This window comes from Epinephelus fuscoguttatus, linkage group LG8 (assembly GCF_011397635.1).
Source record: "Epinephelus fuscoguttatus linkage group LG8, E.fuscoguttatus.final_Chr_v1".
Classification (NCBI taxonomy): domain Eukaryota; kingdom Metazoa; phylum Chordata; class Actinopteri; order Perciformes; family Serranidae; genus Epinephelus; species Epinephelus fuscoguttatus.
Window position 1 is genome coordinate 15243119 of NC_064759.1, and position 16194 is coordinate 15259312.

The window sequence follows — 16194 nt, forward strand, 5'->3', positions numbered from 1 at the left end:
GACGAGACAGAGGATGAATGAGAGAGCAGAGTGATGACTGAAGCACTCAGAGAGACGGAGAGAGTGGAGAAAAGGAAGGTAAAAATAAAAATACAAAAAAGGAGAAAAGTAATCAAACTTTCTGTCTTGGGTAAAGTTTGAGATGTAGTCTTATGGAGTTGCTGAAGGAGGCAGAGAGACACTTAGACAGTTTGGAGAGACAGAGAGGCAACAGAAGTGCAGAGAGAGGGATGCGAGTGTGGTAAGTCCAATTTTTGCGCGCAGTGAAGTGTTTAGGCTTGTTTAAAACTTCCTTTATAAAGACGTCGGGCCTATGACACATCGGCAGTGACTCACTTCATTCATAAAAACACACACACACACACAGACACACGCTCTCTCTCTCTCTCTCTCTCTCTCTCTCTCCTCACTCCCTCTCTCCGTCTCTTTCCTCCTCCCCTCCCTGCACCCTGTCTCCCTTTGCGAAACTTAAAAAAAATGTTCCGTTGTTTTTTTCTGTTTTTTTTTCTTTCCTCTATCACTTTCTCCCGTCCTGTCCTGTCCCTATCTCCAGCACTTCCTCCGTCGCATCCCGCTACCTGCGCCAATCATTCCCATCTACCTCCTTTTTTATCTTTCCATCTCCAAATCTCTTCCCCCCTCTCTCCTCTCTATCACTGCAGACGTTTAAAAAGCCCATTGTTTTCACGTGTATCAGCATATCTTATGTAACCATGTATCATTTAGAGCCCTTCTTGTGATGTTGTGTGCTGCGTTCGGTGTGTGTGTGTGTGTGTGGGTAGTGTCACAGAAAGTGTGTGTTGTTGAATTTATGGCAGGGCTCTTTTAGGCTACACACGCCACATTCCCTGTATTATAGCTAATACGCACAGCAAACACCTTTTCTCTCCCATATTTCTCTCCCTCCTTTTCTCACCCCTTGCTCTCTCTCTCTCTCTCTCTTTTTTTCAGAGCCCCTCCTGAGACAGCAGCCTGTTATTTCCACTGCCCCCCCACCCACCTCCTTCTCTTTTTTTTCACTCCTTCTCTCCCTCTCCAGGGTGAAGGAAAGAGTGAGGAGTGAGAGACGGATAGGAGCAGGGGAGAGGTGTTGTCCAGACCAGAAGGGGCCTCTGAAAGTGTTGCATAGAAACAGTGAGCGGACACACACACACACACACACACACACATATATATATATACACACACACCACAGGACATTAACGTGGGGTCAACACAGCAGACGCACACAAACATGCACATGGATGCACGCGCACGCCACACGCTGTGTCATAGAAAAACATGCTGCTCTAGTAAAGCAAAACACACACACTTTTTAAAAACACTCCAAAATATGCTCTCGCTCTGATAGGCCACATGCAGAAACATAACAGGCTACTGTACACACATCAACACACACGTAGCGTGGAGCAGCCTGGAAACACTCAGTCAGGTGCAGTAAAGCGTGGCCTACTGTTGCAAAGGGCAAGAATGAGTTTCCCAAACATCACAGGGGGACAGCTGATGCATCACACTGTACATACACTGTATATCACTATGGGTTCAATAGGTGCGTTTCAGTCCACCTGTGAGAAAGTGAGTGGACACCAAATTCAACAAACGGCAAGACAGATGGAAACATCTGATCTGTGTGGAGCGATGAGGAGACTGTAACCCCTCTCAAATAATACATGAAACAAACTTAAATGCCATATTTCCGCCATGTTTTATTACAGTTTTTCCCACCATTTGAGGTTTGACTGATGCGCCTTCTTCTTCTGCACTAACATTATGGCACCTGAGCCGTCAGTCAGCACCCCGTACTACTTATGTCATTAACAAAACTCCTAATATTTGCACTTTTATTTCAGATATTCGCTTTGGAAACCTCGCGAATGATTGTCAAGTTAGATTAGAAAGATTGGAGTTGGAGTGAGGTCTGTTTGCATCCTTCCTTTAAACATTTGAACCCCAGAACGGTTCTGCTCTCTGGCATACCAGCCTTTTGCCAGTTTATGGCTATTAAAAAGATGCCATACGTGGACATGGACAGGTTGCAGTCAGTCTGTCCGTTCACACCTGTCATTAGAACGTGTCACCACATGTGTCTTGAGTGACCACTTCTGATTGGATCTCATCATCCCTGCTCTATATGCAAATAAACACATACATAATTTCAGTTTGCAAAGGCCAAATGCGTTGTTGTTTTTAACCAGAGTTAGGTTGGTCCTGCGATACCCTCACAGGTGAGAGTCCACCTGCCCACACACAGTGACAGGACTAACTGTTAGCATCATTTGGCTGTTACATGTTGGTGAAGATTCTCAGTCATCCACGTCATCGTTATTGTAAATGCTATATTGGAGGCAGTTGGACTTGCTTGAGTTTCTTGAAGACATTTCACCTTACATCCAAGACAGATACTGGAGAGGCCCCATGGATGTAAGGTGAAAGGTCTTTAAGAAACTCAAGCAAGTCCAGTTGCCTACGGTGTAGCATACAGGACTGGTTATGCATGACAGAGCCAAGCAATTTGGGTGTTGGTCTGAGTTCACTGGGACTCTTTAACAGCTGTTGCTGTGTTAGCTCGTGCTAACTGGATAGACGTTGAACTGATTATTCAACGGGAGGAGAGAGGCTTCAGGGATGGTCCATCAACGGTCCGTCTACTGACAGGAAGTCCAGGATGTAGACTGAGTTGTAGGGTTGGGTATGGGTACTCAATACCTTTAAGGTACTGACCGAAATAACTCGGAACCAAGTAGTATCGAAACATCTCCAGTCAAACGATACCTGCATTCAGTCATTCTTGCACCAGTGGTCTGATCCCAGACCATCTTGTCTGCCCGCCTGATCAGCAGACTTCCTGTTATAGCCATCTCCAGAGTCGCTACTGTCCCGGTTTCTTTAGTCATGTGATGTCTCAAACTAAATTCAACAAAATATCAATGTGTAACAACATGGGGTGTTTTAAGAGGATAAAGTGACATATTGTGGTAGTATACGTAATACATATTGTGCCGTAATCCTCTGGTGCCAATATGTAAGTGTCGTAACGCACTTTCTCTAGGGACTGAAGCAAATAAAAGCCCACACTATTAATTTTTACGGTATGCACGCCACTCCATTTACAGTATGGGTATCGTTTTGGTATACTGGTATTATAATTTTTTAAACAATACCCAGCCCTACTACATAGAGTGTAGCCCAGGACTCATTAGTGTACAAACTGATGAAAGAATGTTGCCAGAGGCAGCCCAGACCCCCTCTGAATGTGGTCCCAGTGATCAGATCTCAAGTTGCATTGAGGACTCATTGGGTGCAGTCACACCTGTGATTAGAGCTGTCCACTTGTGATCGGATCACCCAGGACGCATGTTAATACCAGGTGTAAACGGTGCCTAAGAATTTTTGCACTGTGTTGTGCAATGTTTCATCTCAGTTGTCTAATTCTTTGAAAGTGCCACAATGCAGTGATTAAATACTTGATTCCTGCCTTTTGCCTATGTAGAAGTATTTTTTCCTTCGTCAGTTACATAGATATCACCATGTATACTACATGATTGTCTTGCAATGTATCCCTGTATTGTGATGACACCATCATCGAGGGCAACGTATTGTGATAGTATCCTGAGTTACTCTGATTCCCATTCCTGATTCTCACAACAGTAGTGGATGAAAATGGGCACATATTCACTCGTTCTTTTGCCGATTTCCAGAAAATTTGGTGAAAATTTGTGCCACAGTTGGGCAGAAACCTGACTACATGCACAGACACACACGCGAGGGAGGAGAGAGGGCACGAGAGAGATCAGGGAGAGGGAAGAAAGCGTTTTTGAGTCTGGGTGTGAGATTAGGAGACCCTCATTCACAGACATACACTCATGGTGTGGTTTGAAAATAATTAGTGGTGGGCCTTGTATGCGCACAGTCGCACACTCATGCACACATTCACACAGAGTTGCCAGTCCGGTGGTGGGCCTACACAGACAAACAAACACCCTCCGAATGATGAGGGCCTGGTGGCAGCGAGTGGGTGGCGCAGTTGTTGTGGTGAAAAGGGGTCATACTCTGTTTTCTCGGGTCAACGGTAGAGAAGAAAAGCAGGAGAAGGAGGAGAGCCACAGAGGAAATAGATGAGTGAGGTCGGACGTAGGGAGATATTGACACACTCGCTCTTTTTAATTTCCCACATCAAAGGGCTGTTTGAAGACACAGCTGGGGAGAGAAGAAAAGAAAAAGTGAAGTTAGTCACTCTCCCTCATTCCCTCTCTGGGCTGCCTCTCATGATGGGGGTCTCCTGGGTGGTTCTGAAGCACACAGTCTTCTGTTAGGCCATCCGCCAGCGCTGATCACTCACACACCATGACACCGGGTGGGTGCCCTTTAAGTGTGTGTGTCTGTGGGAATGTGTGTGCACACGTGCGTAGATGTCAGCGTGTGAAATGAAGAAAGGGTTTTGTATCTTTGTTTGGACTTTTGTTTTCGAGTGTGAGAGAGCGAGCACACTGCCTGTTGGAAAAGGGGGAATCCAGGGTTTGTGTAAATGGGTGTGCGTAGAGTATATGTGTGTAATTATGGGTATGTGGTGGTATAAGTGCGGCGTCTGTATAACGTGCATGAGCATCAGTGTTTGTGTGTGCGTCTGTGTGTTTGTGTGTGGCCTTCATATGCTACCCATTACATCACCAATCTGTGTAAACCACCATAGGAGGAGAAACAGAGTGAGACACTCAGACTACGACCTCAAAGACATCAGAGGGGAAGGGGAACCTGTGACAGGGCCTGCCAGGCCTCGCTGCCAGACAAACTTTACTCACACAAGCTTCACTGAATTCGGTCATGCTTTACACTAGGTTTCCTGTGCGCCATGGCATGTATTCACACATTATTACGCAGGCTTCAAATCATTTGAATGCCTCACACTCTTTGCTCACCTTTTGCCTGGCTGTTAATCCACACAGTTGCTTGATTCATTCGTTCTCCAGAGTCACTCCGAAAACTTTGATTTAAAGGTACTGTATGTAACCTTTAATGTATAAAGCCTTTCTTAATGCCAATGGGTGAACAGATTGTAACGTAACTTAAAAACTGAGACCTTCCCCAACTTTCTCGGTTGCCTATAGCAACCTGTGGACTGACTTCTATGAAAAGCTCAGGCTGAATTTTCCTGGAAAATCCAACAGATTGATGACACTTAACGAAGAAATCCTTTTCTGGCAGAAAGCCCTCAAGGCACTGTTCTCTCAACAGCGTGCTGCATCTCTTCAGCTCTGCTACAGTGCAGCAGTGTGTAACGGTAGCCTGTTGCCAGAACATTCATTCAGACAGTTGCTTGATTCATTTGTTCACCAAAGTCACTTTAAAAGCGTTGATCTAAAGCTTTTTACATCCATCAATCATTTTTTTATTGTCAATAGGTGGATGTATTGTAACATAACTTAAAACAGAGACCTTGTCTGATTTTCTCGGTTGGCTAGCAACCTGTAGACTGACTTCTATGTAAAGAGCTCGAGCTAAATTTTCCGGGAAAATCCAAACGACATGATGAATCCGACAAAAAAAATCCTTTTCTGGCAAGAAGCCTTCGAGCCAAACTTAAAATAAATAATGAAATATTAGAAATATCTCTTTAGCTTGCTACTGTGCAACAGATTGGAACAGTAGCTAATGTTAGCGTTAGCTTAGAAATGGAGTCCGGTAATGTCAGCAAACACCCAACAGAGAGTCCACATATGCTGTGTTTCTGATTTTGTGGCAGCAGCCTGAAGACAGACCTTCACTTATTGTTGAGATTTGTGCTGGCTAAATTCGAGCTAGCCACTGACTAAAGGTCTGTCTCCAAAGCTGTCATCCGTTCTGCTCCAGGAGAAGTTTATGCTTTCATCAAATGGGGTCGTTGTTAGTTGTGTTCATGATATCATATGAACAACCCCCTTTTGTGGTATTTACAACCTCATAAGTGGAAATTTTCTGAGAGCGAGTTCATGAATTCATGTTCACGACTTCCCATGTCATAAACAAGAGCTCATGACCTCCAGTTGAACGCAGCATTAATCTCTATGCAGCAGGAGGTGAGGTGGAAGGATAGCGGGATGTGCTAACTCATTCTTATCTCATTTGTTGTCTGATAAACAGTGAATTTATCAAATTCAGTGCCCCATATCATATCATTATTTTCAGTGCCAGTGGTGCTGAAAAGAGGAAACAGTCAAATGCTATATACATTGTGATAATTGGGGTTTTAGGCTGGCTAATCTTTGCTAACGTTGGCTTGCTTTCTAGCGCAACTGAATTGCTAGCTAGCAAAATACCGTATTGAGTGAATAACATTAGCAAATTCATCCAGACTCTTGGGGCTGGTTTGCAAATTACTTTATCAGCTACAAAGCAACCAACACCAGATCCATGTAGCTAACCTACAGCTAGCTCGGCGGCAAATGACCATACGTTGAGCTAAGGTTAGCCAGTTGGCTGTAAAGCTACATTACATGGACCTGCTGCTGGTTGCTCTATAACTTAAGCTGATGAAGTAATTTGCAAACAGCAACCAAGTTAGTATGGAGCCAAGTCAATCATGGTCAGTCTCTCAGTTTTGGCTGAGGCCCAGGTGCTCAATCGTGGCTACGGAGGATGCTGAATGCAGTTCACTTAATGGCCTCATTAATAACAAGGAACTTCTAAAAGTTAAATACAAAACCTGTAAACACATTAAATATTAGTGTGTTAGTCTGACAAGGAAGAGCTTGAGGAAGAGCAGGTATCTTTTTTAAATTGGGGGGTTTTGTTCACTGTGTACTTAAGTGTGATTATGGTTGTAGTCTGATTACGAGAACAAACAAAATTCTCTGATAATGCAGGCTTTCCCATAAACGTTTGTTGCCATGGGTTAATTTCCACATCCAGGTGGGTGATAAAGTAGTCTTGTAGGTTTTAGGGTTAACTCTCATGTTCTGCTTACCTCAGAGTGTCATATGTAAACAGTGAATAAGTTGGCCTTGACGCAACACTGCTCCAATGGTAAAAGGGATTATGGGAGAAGGAGTCGTAATAAATTCATCATTTTTATGTTGCACCCTCATTTCCTCTAGGGGATTCCAGCAGGGCCTGAGCAAACAAACGTGGAGATTACGTTCAAAGGGAAAACCAAAGGTCCGACCTTTTACTGTTAATATTTACTCTCCTATAACAGGACACTTTCAAGTTTCCCCATGACCTCCTCCCCCTCCTCGTCTTCTTCCTCTCTACTCCGTCATTCTGTCCCCCGTTCATTCCTTCCAGCTCGCTGCCAAATGCGTGACTCCGGCGGGGTATCCTATCTGGGGAATTGTCATGGTAACCTTACCCTAACTCACTACCCACCACCATCATTCTGCCCCAGTGCTTGCCCCCTAGCTCCAACCTACGTCAGAGAGCAAGTGAGTGTGTTAATAGTTCGGGGGGGCAGGGGGTGGGAGAAAGAGTGACACACAGGAGGGGGCAGCAATCATTGGGCAATAAAGTGACGTCTCTGACTCTCTCTTTCTCACTGTCAGCGATCAGTGTCCTCTTTCAAATGGATGTATGTCAAGAGACGGTCCTCTTAAGCCCCCCTTCATCCCCCACTCCACTGGCGAGTCTTTAGTCAAGAAATCTCCCCATGGACGTGATTTACAAATTATGCGTGTCAATTGCTCTCTTCCTTTTCCATGTGAGCGGCCCACTGGGGGCAGATATGGCTGTTGTGCATCTGTTGCTTTGCCTTTTTATTAGACCATTAAAGAGGGACATTAACCGGCATCGTTACTGCAGGTTTCCTCCACTGGCTTGCTCGCGGAGCCGCGCAAAGGGCAGGGTGCAGGGATGAAAGGAAGAGCATGAGGCAAACGTCTCTCCTGGCAGAAACTTGGGGGAGCAAAATGTTTAAATCAGCTCTCTATTAAACACACATTTACGAGGCTCATTTTGTTTGGAAACCAAACTCTATATGGAATGTGACAAAACACAGTATACGTGTGTGTATGCATGCATGTGCGTAACAGTGAGAGTCAGCCGAAACCCTCTCCCTCCTCTGACTCCGCGTCGCTCACCTGCTCACGTTCCCCCCTCACTGCGACCAAGCAGTTTTGCGTCTGCCAGTGAGGAAATCTCTGAATGAACTGGTTGAAGCAATAGGTCACAGACAGAGTGTGAGAAGGAGAAGAGGAAGGAAAGAGGTGGGGGTACAGAGGGAAGCAAGCAACCCACGCAAAAGGAACTTTTTACTGTGCAAACACTCTTTCCATCTACCCTGCTTGCTCCCTCCATCTCAGACTGGTGTTAATACACTGGAGAGCCCAGGCCTGTCTCAGAGCTCCCGCTCCTCTCACCGCCATTCTCAGTCGCCCTAAACATTCTTTCCTCCCCTGTCATTGCGTGTCCTGTCTGCATCCCTCTCTCCCCCTCTCCATCTCTTCCTCCTTTCAAAGCGCTTCCCCTCTTACTTTCTCTTTCATACACTCACTCACTTCCACTTCACATCCCTGTCTTGTTTTCTCTGGTGCAGTCTGGTGAGCAGAGGGATCAATGAAACATAAACAGTGCGAGCTTTGAACAATCAAAGCATGTGTAATCAAGCAGTGAATTATTTTTATCACCTGGCTGCGATATATCTGCACCAGTGAGCGTGCATAGACAAAAAAGTGAAGAAGAGCAGAGTGGAAGTTAGGATTCTATTTCTGGTGCATTCCTCAGCGTGCAGGATAGATATCCCAGAGACGTTACTTGTGCATTCCCTGTCCCTTTGTCAGTCTTAAACTCTTTCTGTGGTGAGTTATTACGTGTGTGTGTGTGAGTGATGTATACTGTATCAGAGCTGACCACTACTTGCCGGCGCGCCGTGTGTCTGCGTCAGCCACACACTGAGCCTGTTGTCTTGTTATTCTACGGAAGCTGAGAGCTGCTGACAAACGCAGGGGAAACGGGGAGGGGTGTGTGTGTGTGTGTGTGTGTGTGTGTGTGTGTGTGTGTAAGGGGGCAGCGGAGCCTGGAGAAATGATGGGGAAAGAGTGAAGGGAACTGGAAGACAAAAGGAAGAGGATTTGTGTGACGTCGCAGTTTGCCCTGCCGAGTGACTTTGTTAACGTGACATGACCTCAGTCACATTGGGGGGGTGGGGTGGGAGGATGGCCTTTCGCAGACGGATGGACACACACAAACACAGACACACAAACAAACTTGCAGAAACACACAGATGCTTACGTCTGTAAGACTGTTCACCCCAGCATTTAAAACAATTTATAACCCACTACCCCCCTTTAACCTGACATGGCCGGGCTGCTTCTGTGAATGCTGACGCACATGAGGCCTCTCCATTCATTAAATTAACGCTCATTACACGCTGACAATCGTAAATCAACCTCCTACAACAATGATAGCAGATAACACAACTTATAACAGCACACACGGGCAGCTGTATTGATTCTACCGTCGTTCTGCCGACCACTTCCTGTGCGTCAGCTGTGCAGAGTGTGTAAATTTCATCATAACTGTGAGCAAACACAGGAAAGGAAATTTCATATCCGCATGTTGTCACTGTTTATGTTTTCAAACGGCGTACGGACATCAGGATCGGGGAGCTGAGTACAACAGTTTGGAGGCAGAGAGCATTTGAAAATGTTTCAGAAAGACTTCTGTCCACATTCAGCAGGCTGTGCTTTGACCGCACAGGGAGGGGAGGCGGACCTCAAGTTCACTGAAATGTCAACTTTGGTTTGAAGTGACTTTGACTTAAAGCGGTGCAAACACGGCACAGAAGATACACTGTCTCCCTCTCTGAGATTGAAGTTTCTGCAGTTGTTGTCGCAGTTCAGTTTCGATCTGCTGCATTCTCCTGTAGAAAGAAAACATTTACCGTAAATGTTTATATAAACTGGGAACTATCTATCCCTCATCCTTCTCGGATGAGGGATGATATCTCCTTATCTCAGGAATAGTGAAGCAAGATATGGAAGTGATGTGTTTGCGTGCATTCTTCGTAACCACCATTATCATTATCTCTAGCTGACAACGACCATCTTTTACTTGTACATCTGCACGACCTGTCACACCCTCCATGTCTTTCCAGTTTTATTTTCCTGACCTTTGTTCATGGTGGGAACTAACAAAAGCTTTGTTTAGTGTGCACTTAGAGAACCACCTTTATCCTTGGAGGGCTGTGACTAAGAGGAATGACATGAAAGTTATTCTAATCTCTCTATTCTTGTTCCCAATGTTTATGTGCACTATGACCCCCTGCTGTTCCCAATTAGCCACAAACTGCTCTGTCGGGAGATGTTTAAAATGCCTTACATGTCTACTTTTATCAATAACAGTCTGTGAGTCAAGGACTCAGAAATGAAAGCTATCCAGATTATTCTATTTTTGGCACAGAGTTCACACAAATTGCCATTACGCCCCCGCCACCCGCCACTGTCTTTTTATGTCTCCTCCTCCCTTTGCTCCCTGGCTCCTCATCCTCTTTCTCTTCATCAATCACACTGTCCATTCACATCAGAAGGTCACTGCTGCATGCATGAACGGTGTCAGTTGGCCTCACTGTCTGCGTTGTATTACAGGCGCCCTCGCATCTGGCCGGACCCCCGGTAGTGCCAGGAAACATGCCAGGAATGCAAGGAATGGCCCAGTGAACGATAAGGAGGAAATTCCCCGCAGCAGACTGGACTGAAAGCCCAGAAACAACAGGACGAGCAATGGGGAGAAATGAAATGGATGACGACAAAGAGTGGGATGGGAGGGGATGGAACAGGATGCCTGGACAGACACAGGTCTAGGTTTGACACTAAAGACAATAAACACAGTGACAGAGGCTATCCTTGGAAACAGAGAGGGATGACGACGGTGGGGTGGTGACACGTGAAGAGAGAAAAGAAAGGACTGGGTTTGGATGACTGGAGAGAGAATGATGACACGATCATTGAGAAAAGCTAATCACCAGTGAAAAATGAAATGATGCTCAGTGGCGTCCCAAAGGAGGGGCCAGGGAGGGCCATGACCCTGCTGATATAATGGCTGGCTGCCTCTCGTTAGCAGCTAGAACTCATAGGATGTAGTGAACTCAACAATCACACATGGGGCGAATAAAATGACACCAATGCTATATGCTGTAACATAAGTAGTAACAGTTTTTATTTAGCAGAGGAGGGTTATGTTTGGGATGGCTCTAGTGCGTCTTTAAGCACGCTTTTTGGGCCGGCCCAAAAAATCCTGGACACAGAAATGGTGAAAACAGTTTGGTTAACAGTTTTTAAAGTCCAGTCTAACCTGGACTTTAAGAGTCTCTACTCAAGAGTCGTTAAGAAGCTGTGGCGTGCTCATTTTTTAAGCTAGTGCAAAGGTATTGGCATCTTGTGAAACTAGACAACCTAAGGCAACCATGTTGGCATGGCTTGTCGGGAAGGGGACTAAATAATGGTTCAAAATTAGGCTAAATTTTCGCAAGGGACTGGGATAGCCATTTTCACAGGGGTCTCTTGAACTCTCACCTCAAGATACTGGAATTAAATTGGGTTTACGGGTGCCCACAAGTCTCCACTTTACTTGAGAAGGCTCGGTACCAGTAAATGTTTTGTCCCTCACTATCAATGTAGTGTCTTTTTAAGGAAAAGGACAATGAAGAACAATGAATGACTTCACGTGTATAGATACATGCAGAGGTGGGAACAAGTCATTGTTTTGCAAGTCACAGGTAAGATTCAAGTCTTTGCACTCAAGCCTGAGGAGTTCCAAGTCAAGTCCCAAGTCTCAAACTTTGAGTTCTGAGTCCCCCTCAAGCCATAATGCACTCTTCACCAAATGTAATGCCATTTTAACAACAGAATAATAATATAATACATTTACGGAAATCATTAATGCTTTTTAAAATGTGTATTTATTTGTTAAAACAAGTTGCTTGGATGATATTGCATCTTACTGCAATTTATTTTTGTTGACCCCTGCATACTTATACAATGAAATGATCTTTGGGATACTTTTTGTGGTGCTGAGTAACATAACGTTAGTTCTGCGTGGTTCTTTCCTGCAACTTGATCAGATGCTGTCAAATCAGTTGAAACAATGTGAATCATCTGGGGAATTAAGTGTCGATTCCTTGAGAATGTGTAGTGTTGTTGATTTAGGACTTTTTTAAGAACGTACTTGTTAATCTTTGGGCTCGGGGAAGGTATCAAGTATTTTCAAGTCAAAAGGGAAGTCCAAGTGAAGTCACGGTCATCGGTCCAAGTTGAGTTGCAAGTCTCTTATGGTTCGGTCAAGTTGAGTCTAAAGTCATCAAATTTGCGACTCGAGTCCAAGCCATAATACTGGAGTCCACACCTCTGGATTCATTCCTTAACTTCCCTTATTAACAATGTTTTCAAATAGCCTTCATACTGAAACAGCTTCATCATTTTCTTGAAATTCAGTTATGGCTTTTGGTTTTGGTGTCACCCAAAGATTTTCTGTGGTCCCATGTGGCCACCCCTATGAAACCTATCTGTGGGTGCCACTGGTGATGATATGGAAGAGAATGACTGAACAAAGATAGCGATGGCATAGACTTAAAACAGACTATTACCCATCTGAAGGGTGTTGGGACAACTGTGGGACAGGAAGAGGGATATAGATAGAGACACGTCACAGGAAAGGCGATCCTCTTTAATCACCCCCTGATTGGGTGACAGTGAGTGGGACGATGCGGACACACACACACACACACACACGCCTCACAGGGAGATTTCTGGCTGCTGAATCTTTAGGTTTGACTGACAGCGCCTCTTTATGACTCACCGACCCGGCTTTTCTACTGTCTCCCACACTGTACCATCTGCAGAGGCTTTCAAGCTCAGTTTGAAACACAACATTGCCAAACTCTGATCCAGATTAACTTCCCCTGGTCTGTAGTGACCTGCTAAATCTGACTTTACATCAGCGTCTACTAACAAGCAAAGTCTCTTTTTGTCTGGCTGCCGGCGCTGATTTGGGGGCAGCCAGTTGGTAATTGTTTTGAGCTGCTAAATTGCACCAGGAGGGATTGGATTACCTACCACCAGGGTAGTGCTTCCCCCTTCATGTATCCCTGTTTCCCCTGGATTACATCAGAGTTTCATCTGTGAGTAAGCACATACCTCACAGTTACAGAGGAGGCCAGCTCCATGTCTAATGTGTTACAATAGAGAGGTGGATAATGGATATATGGAGGAGGGCAGGAAGTGTAAACAGTCCTTCCTGTGCATGCTTCTCTATTCATCTCCCATGAAAAGATAAGATAGATGACGGTTGATGGTGATCTAGTTTCTGTTTATGCATGTCAGTGTGTGTGTGTGTGTGTGTGTGTGTGTGCGTGTGTGTGTGTGTGTGTGTGTGTGTGTGTGTGCGTGTGTGTATTGTTCCTATCTGGCCCAAACCCAGTCTTTTTCAGATCATAAATAATGAACAACCCAGAAGGAAATGAAACATTATCCATATAAAACTCCCCAGGGTGTCTTATCTTGTGTGACATTGATTCATTCCTGTAATATTATGATCACAGCGCCGACCTCGGCCAATTACAATAACAAAATCGAGATAGATAAATAATATCCCGGCCGCAGTCTGGGCTTCTTCTCTCAGAGGCTACGTACTGATTAATCTTCAAAGTGAAAAGCATTCTCGCGTGACAAAGCAAGTCCTGCAAGTCGCCACTTTCCCAGGTCAGATCAACATTGTAAAGCTCAATAGAGATGCCGAACATTACGACGAGGGGCAACACATGAGACCTTATTTGGACTTGGCTGTGCGGAACAAATTGGGGTCGGAATTTGATCCGGCGGACATGGACAGTTCTGTCAAAAGTCAAAACCTCACATAATGACTCTGTGCGGTTCCCTGGCTTTTCGACCCATCTGAAACAGCTGACACAAGGCGGATGGGTGGGTGTGTGAGTTTTGAGGTGAGGCAGCAAAAGGCAGACAAGGAGAGGTAACTGTTTTTTGGTAACTCCATTAAAAAGAACCCCTGGGAGGTTTGGGCGACTGACAGCTGAGGTGGAGTCCGGTGGCAGCCAAGCAGGAGGGAGAGTGTTTTCATGTGTTTATGTGTGTGTTTTCCTTCACTACTGGGACTTATATATACGGCTGCAGGGCTGTCTCTCAGGGCTGCAGCTGAGTGTGACGGGGGTTCACTCAGGGGTATAGGAAAAGGCCCCGGGGACGACCTGTGGAACACCCCTGTTATCCTCCAGGGAGCGATCCTTTTGAGGTGCAGTCCCCCAACCACCCTTCACCTCCAATGTGCCGAATCAGTGGAAGGCAGAAACCCAGAGAGTATCCCTGACACTAATATGGAAAAAAGCCTGTTTGGAGCGAATATAAGGGCAAATATTATTCTTCCTGAGCGTAACCACGGCGAGCACCTCTGACCTGGCAGTGAAAGTGCTGAAACAAAAAGCCCAAAGACTTTTTCTGCTCCATCAAAGGAGAGCAGCATAAAATAAACACGGCCATCAGATTACCACGCTGAACACGGGGCTGCGTTAGCCCGCGCCGGCTGCCCTGCCGCCCAACCCCATAGCTCTATGGGAGTTAAGTGTGGGGTCCGCTCAGTCAACACCATGACGCAAAATGGAACAAGCCTCTGACAGAAGCCCCAGGCTGATGGAATAAGGCCCCTACCCACAGGCCCACAGGCCCCCCGGCCCGAGAGAAACATACTGAGCGAGAACGAGGGAGAGAGAGGCAGGAAAACGAGAGGAAAGGAGGGAAAAGGTAGATGAGGGCATTTTGGAAAAGAGGAAAAGACCACCAGTTCCCAAATTGGTGGCGCTGGCCCGCTCCCAAATTGAACAGCACACACATAAACGCTCCGCTGCTTCGGAGAACCAGCAGCAGCAGCAGCAGCAGGACAGACAGCCGCCAGTGGAGAGAAGGCCGGGGCAGGGCAGGGCAGGGCAAGGCTGGGTACAGTGGTTGGTGGTGGTGGTGGTTGTTGCTGCCAGTGAGACTGTGAGGCTTAGCTGGCTAGTCGTACTAACAGTGGACAGCCTCAGCACGGTGGATCTGACCTCACAGGGGTTCTTTTATATCCCCTCGTGTGCCTGTGTGCATTTGTGTGTAGGGGCATGCATGTGTGCACCAAAAAGAAAAAAAAAAGTTTGTGTGTTTATGTGTGCATTTCACGTTCGGGTGACGTAATCAGGAGAAAACAGATCTGTCCCTCTCGGCCTTTTAGTCATCTCACTGAGGCCCCGCTGTCCGTTTCATCCACGAGTCTCCCCATCTCCGACCTCAGCCACAGTCTGCCGTCTGTCTGCATCTGACTGATTTCCCTCCCAGCACCTCTGACCTTCTCACCACTCGTCTCAGAACTCTCGCAGATTCCTACACCCCCTGTCTGTCTTTTTGTCTGTCTGTGACCTAACAGAGATTCCCCTGATCCCTTGTTTCCTTCCTGGCCATAACACAGGACTCAGCCTGGAGCCATGCAAAATATTCCACTCTCACTATGTTTCAGACTGAGCTGACTCTCCAGTGACTGCAGTCCTTAAATATTTTCAATCTGAGACCCAGAATGAGAAATGTAGCTTTATTTCTTTGGAGCCAGACTCATAAAAGTAATATTACCCCCCACAGTGTAGGTCCCCACTGGAGTAAGAAACCAGATTCTGCAGTATTTGGTAATGATGACTCCTTTGGTCTTTAAAGGTCCAGTGTGTAGGATTTAGGGGGGTATATTGGCAGAAGCAGAATATATTATGGCGTATAATCATCTAGCTAGTGGCATCTAGCGTTGAGGATTGCAGATTGCAACCAGCCGAAACTTCTCCTGGTTAGAATTCTTTCAGTGTTCATTGTTGAGGAGGTTTTTACCGGGGGCTGAACTGACCTTTCGCCAAGCCCCGCCTCTTTGTGATGGTCTGACAAGCTGTCGGAGTAAGCATAGAGCCCACTCTGTAACTAACTGCACTCCCTGAAGAAATATTATCATATTTTTTGGAGAAATGAAACAGTGACTGCAGAGAGAAGCAGACAGAGGGGTCTACAGTCTGTGTTTGAAGGATATATCCAGGATGTCAAACTGACTCAGCAGCAACAACAGGTTAAAAAGACAAAGATAGTTAGAAGCTAAAGCCGAACTACAGGCTACAGATCACAGTGTAAAAGTGAACCACCACATCACTGCTGATCGCCACACAAGACAATGAATATAAAGGGAAACTTTGCTGATATTGAACCAGCTGTGTGT

The 16194-nt window shown here is 45.8% G+C and overlaps 1 long non-coding RNA gene across 1 annotated transcript; it reads left to right on the forward strand.

Annotated features, from left to right (window-relative positions):
* Positions 1 to 17: 17 nt before the first annotated feature.
* Positions 18 to 11698, forward strand: LOC125893184 (uncharacterized). The gene is made up of 3 exons (XR_007449843.1): positions 18 to 78; positions 7071 to 7131; positions 10554 to 11698. It is a non-coding gene; the product is annotated as an uncharacterized LOC125893184 (long non-coding RNA).
* Positions 11699 to 16194: the final 4496 nt, after the last annotated feature.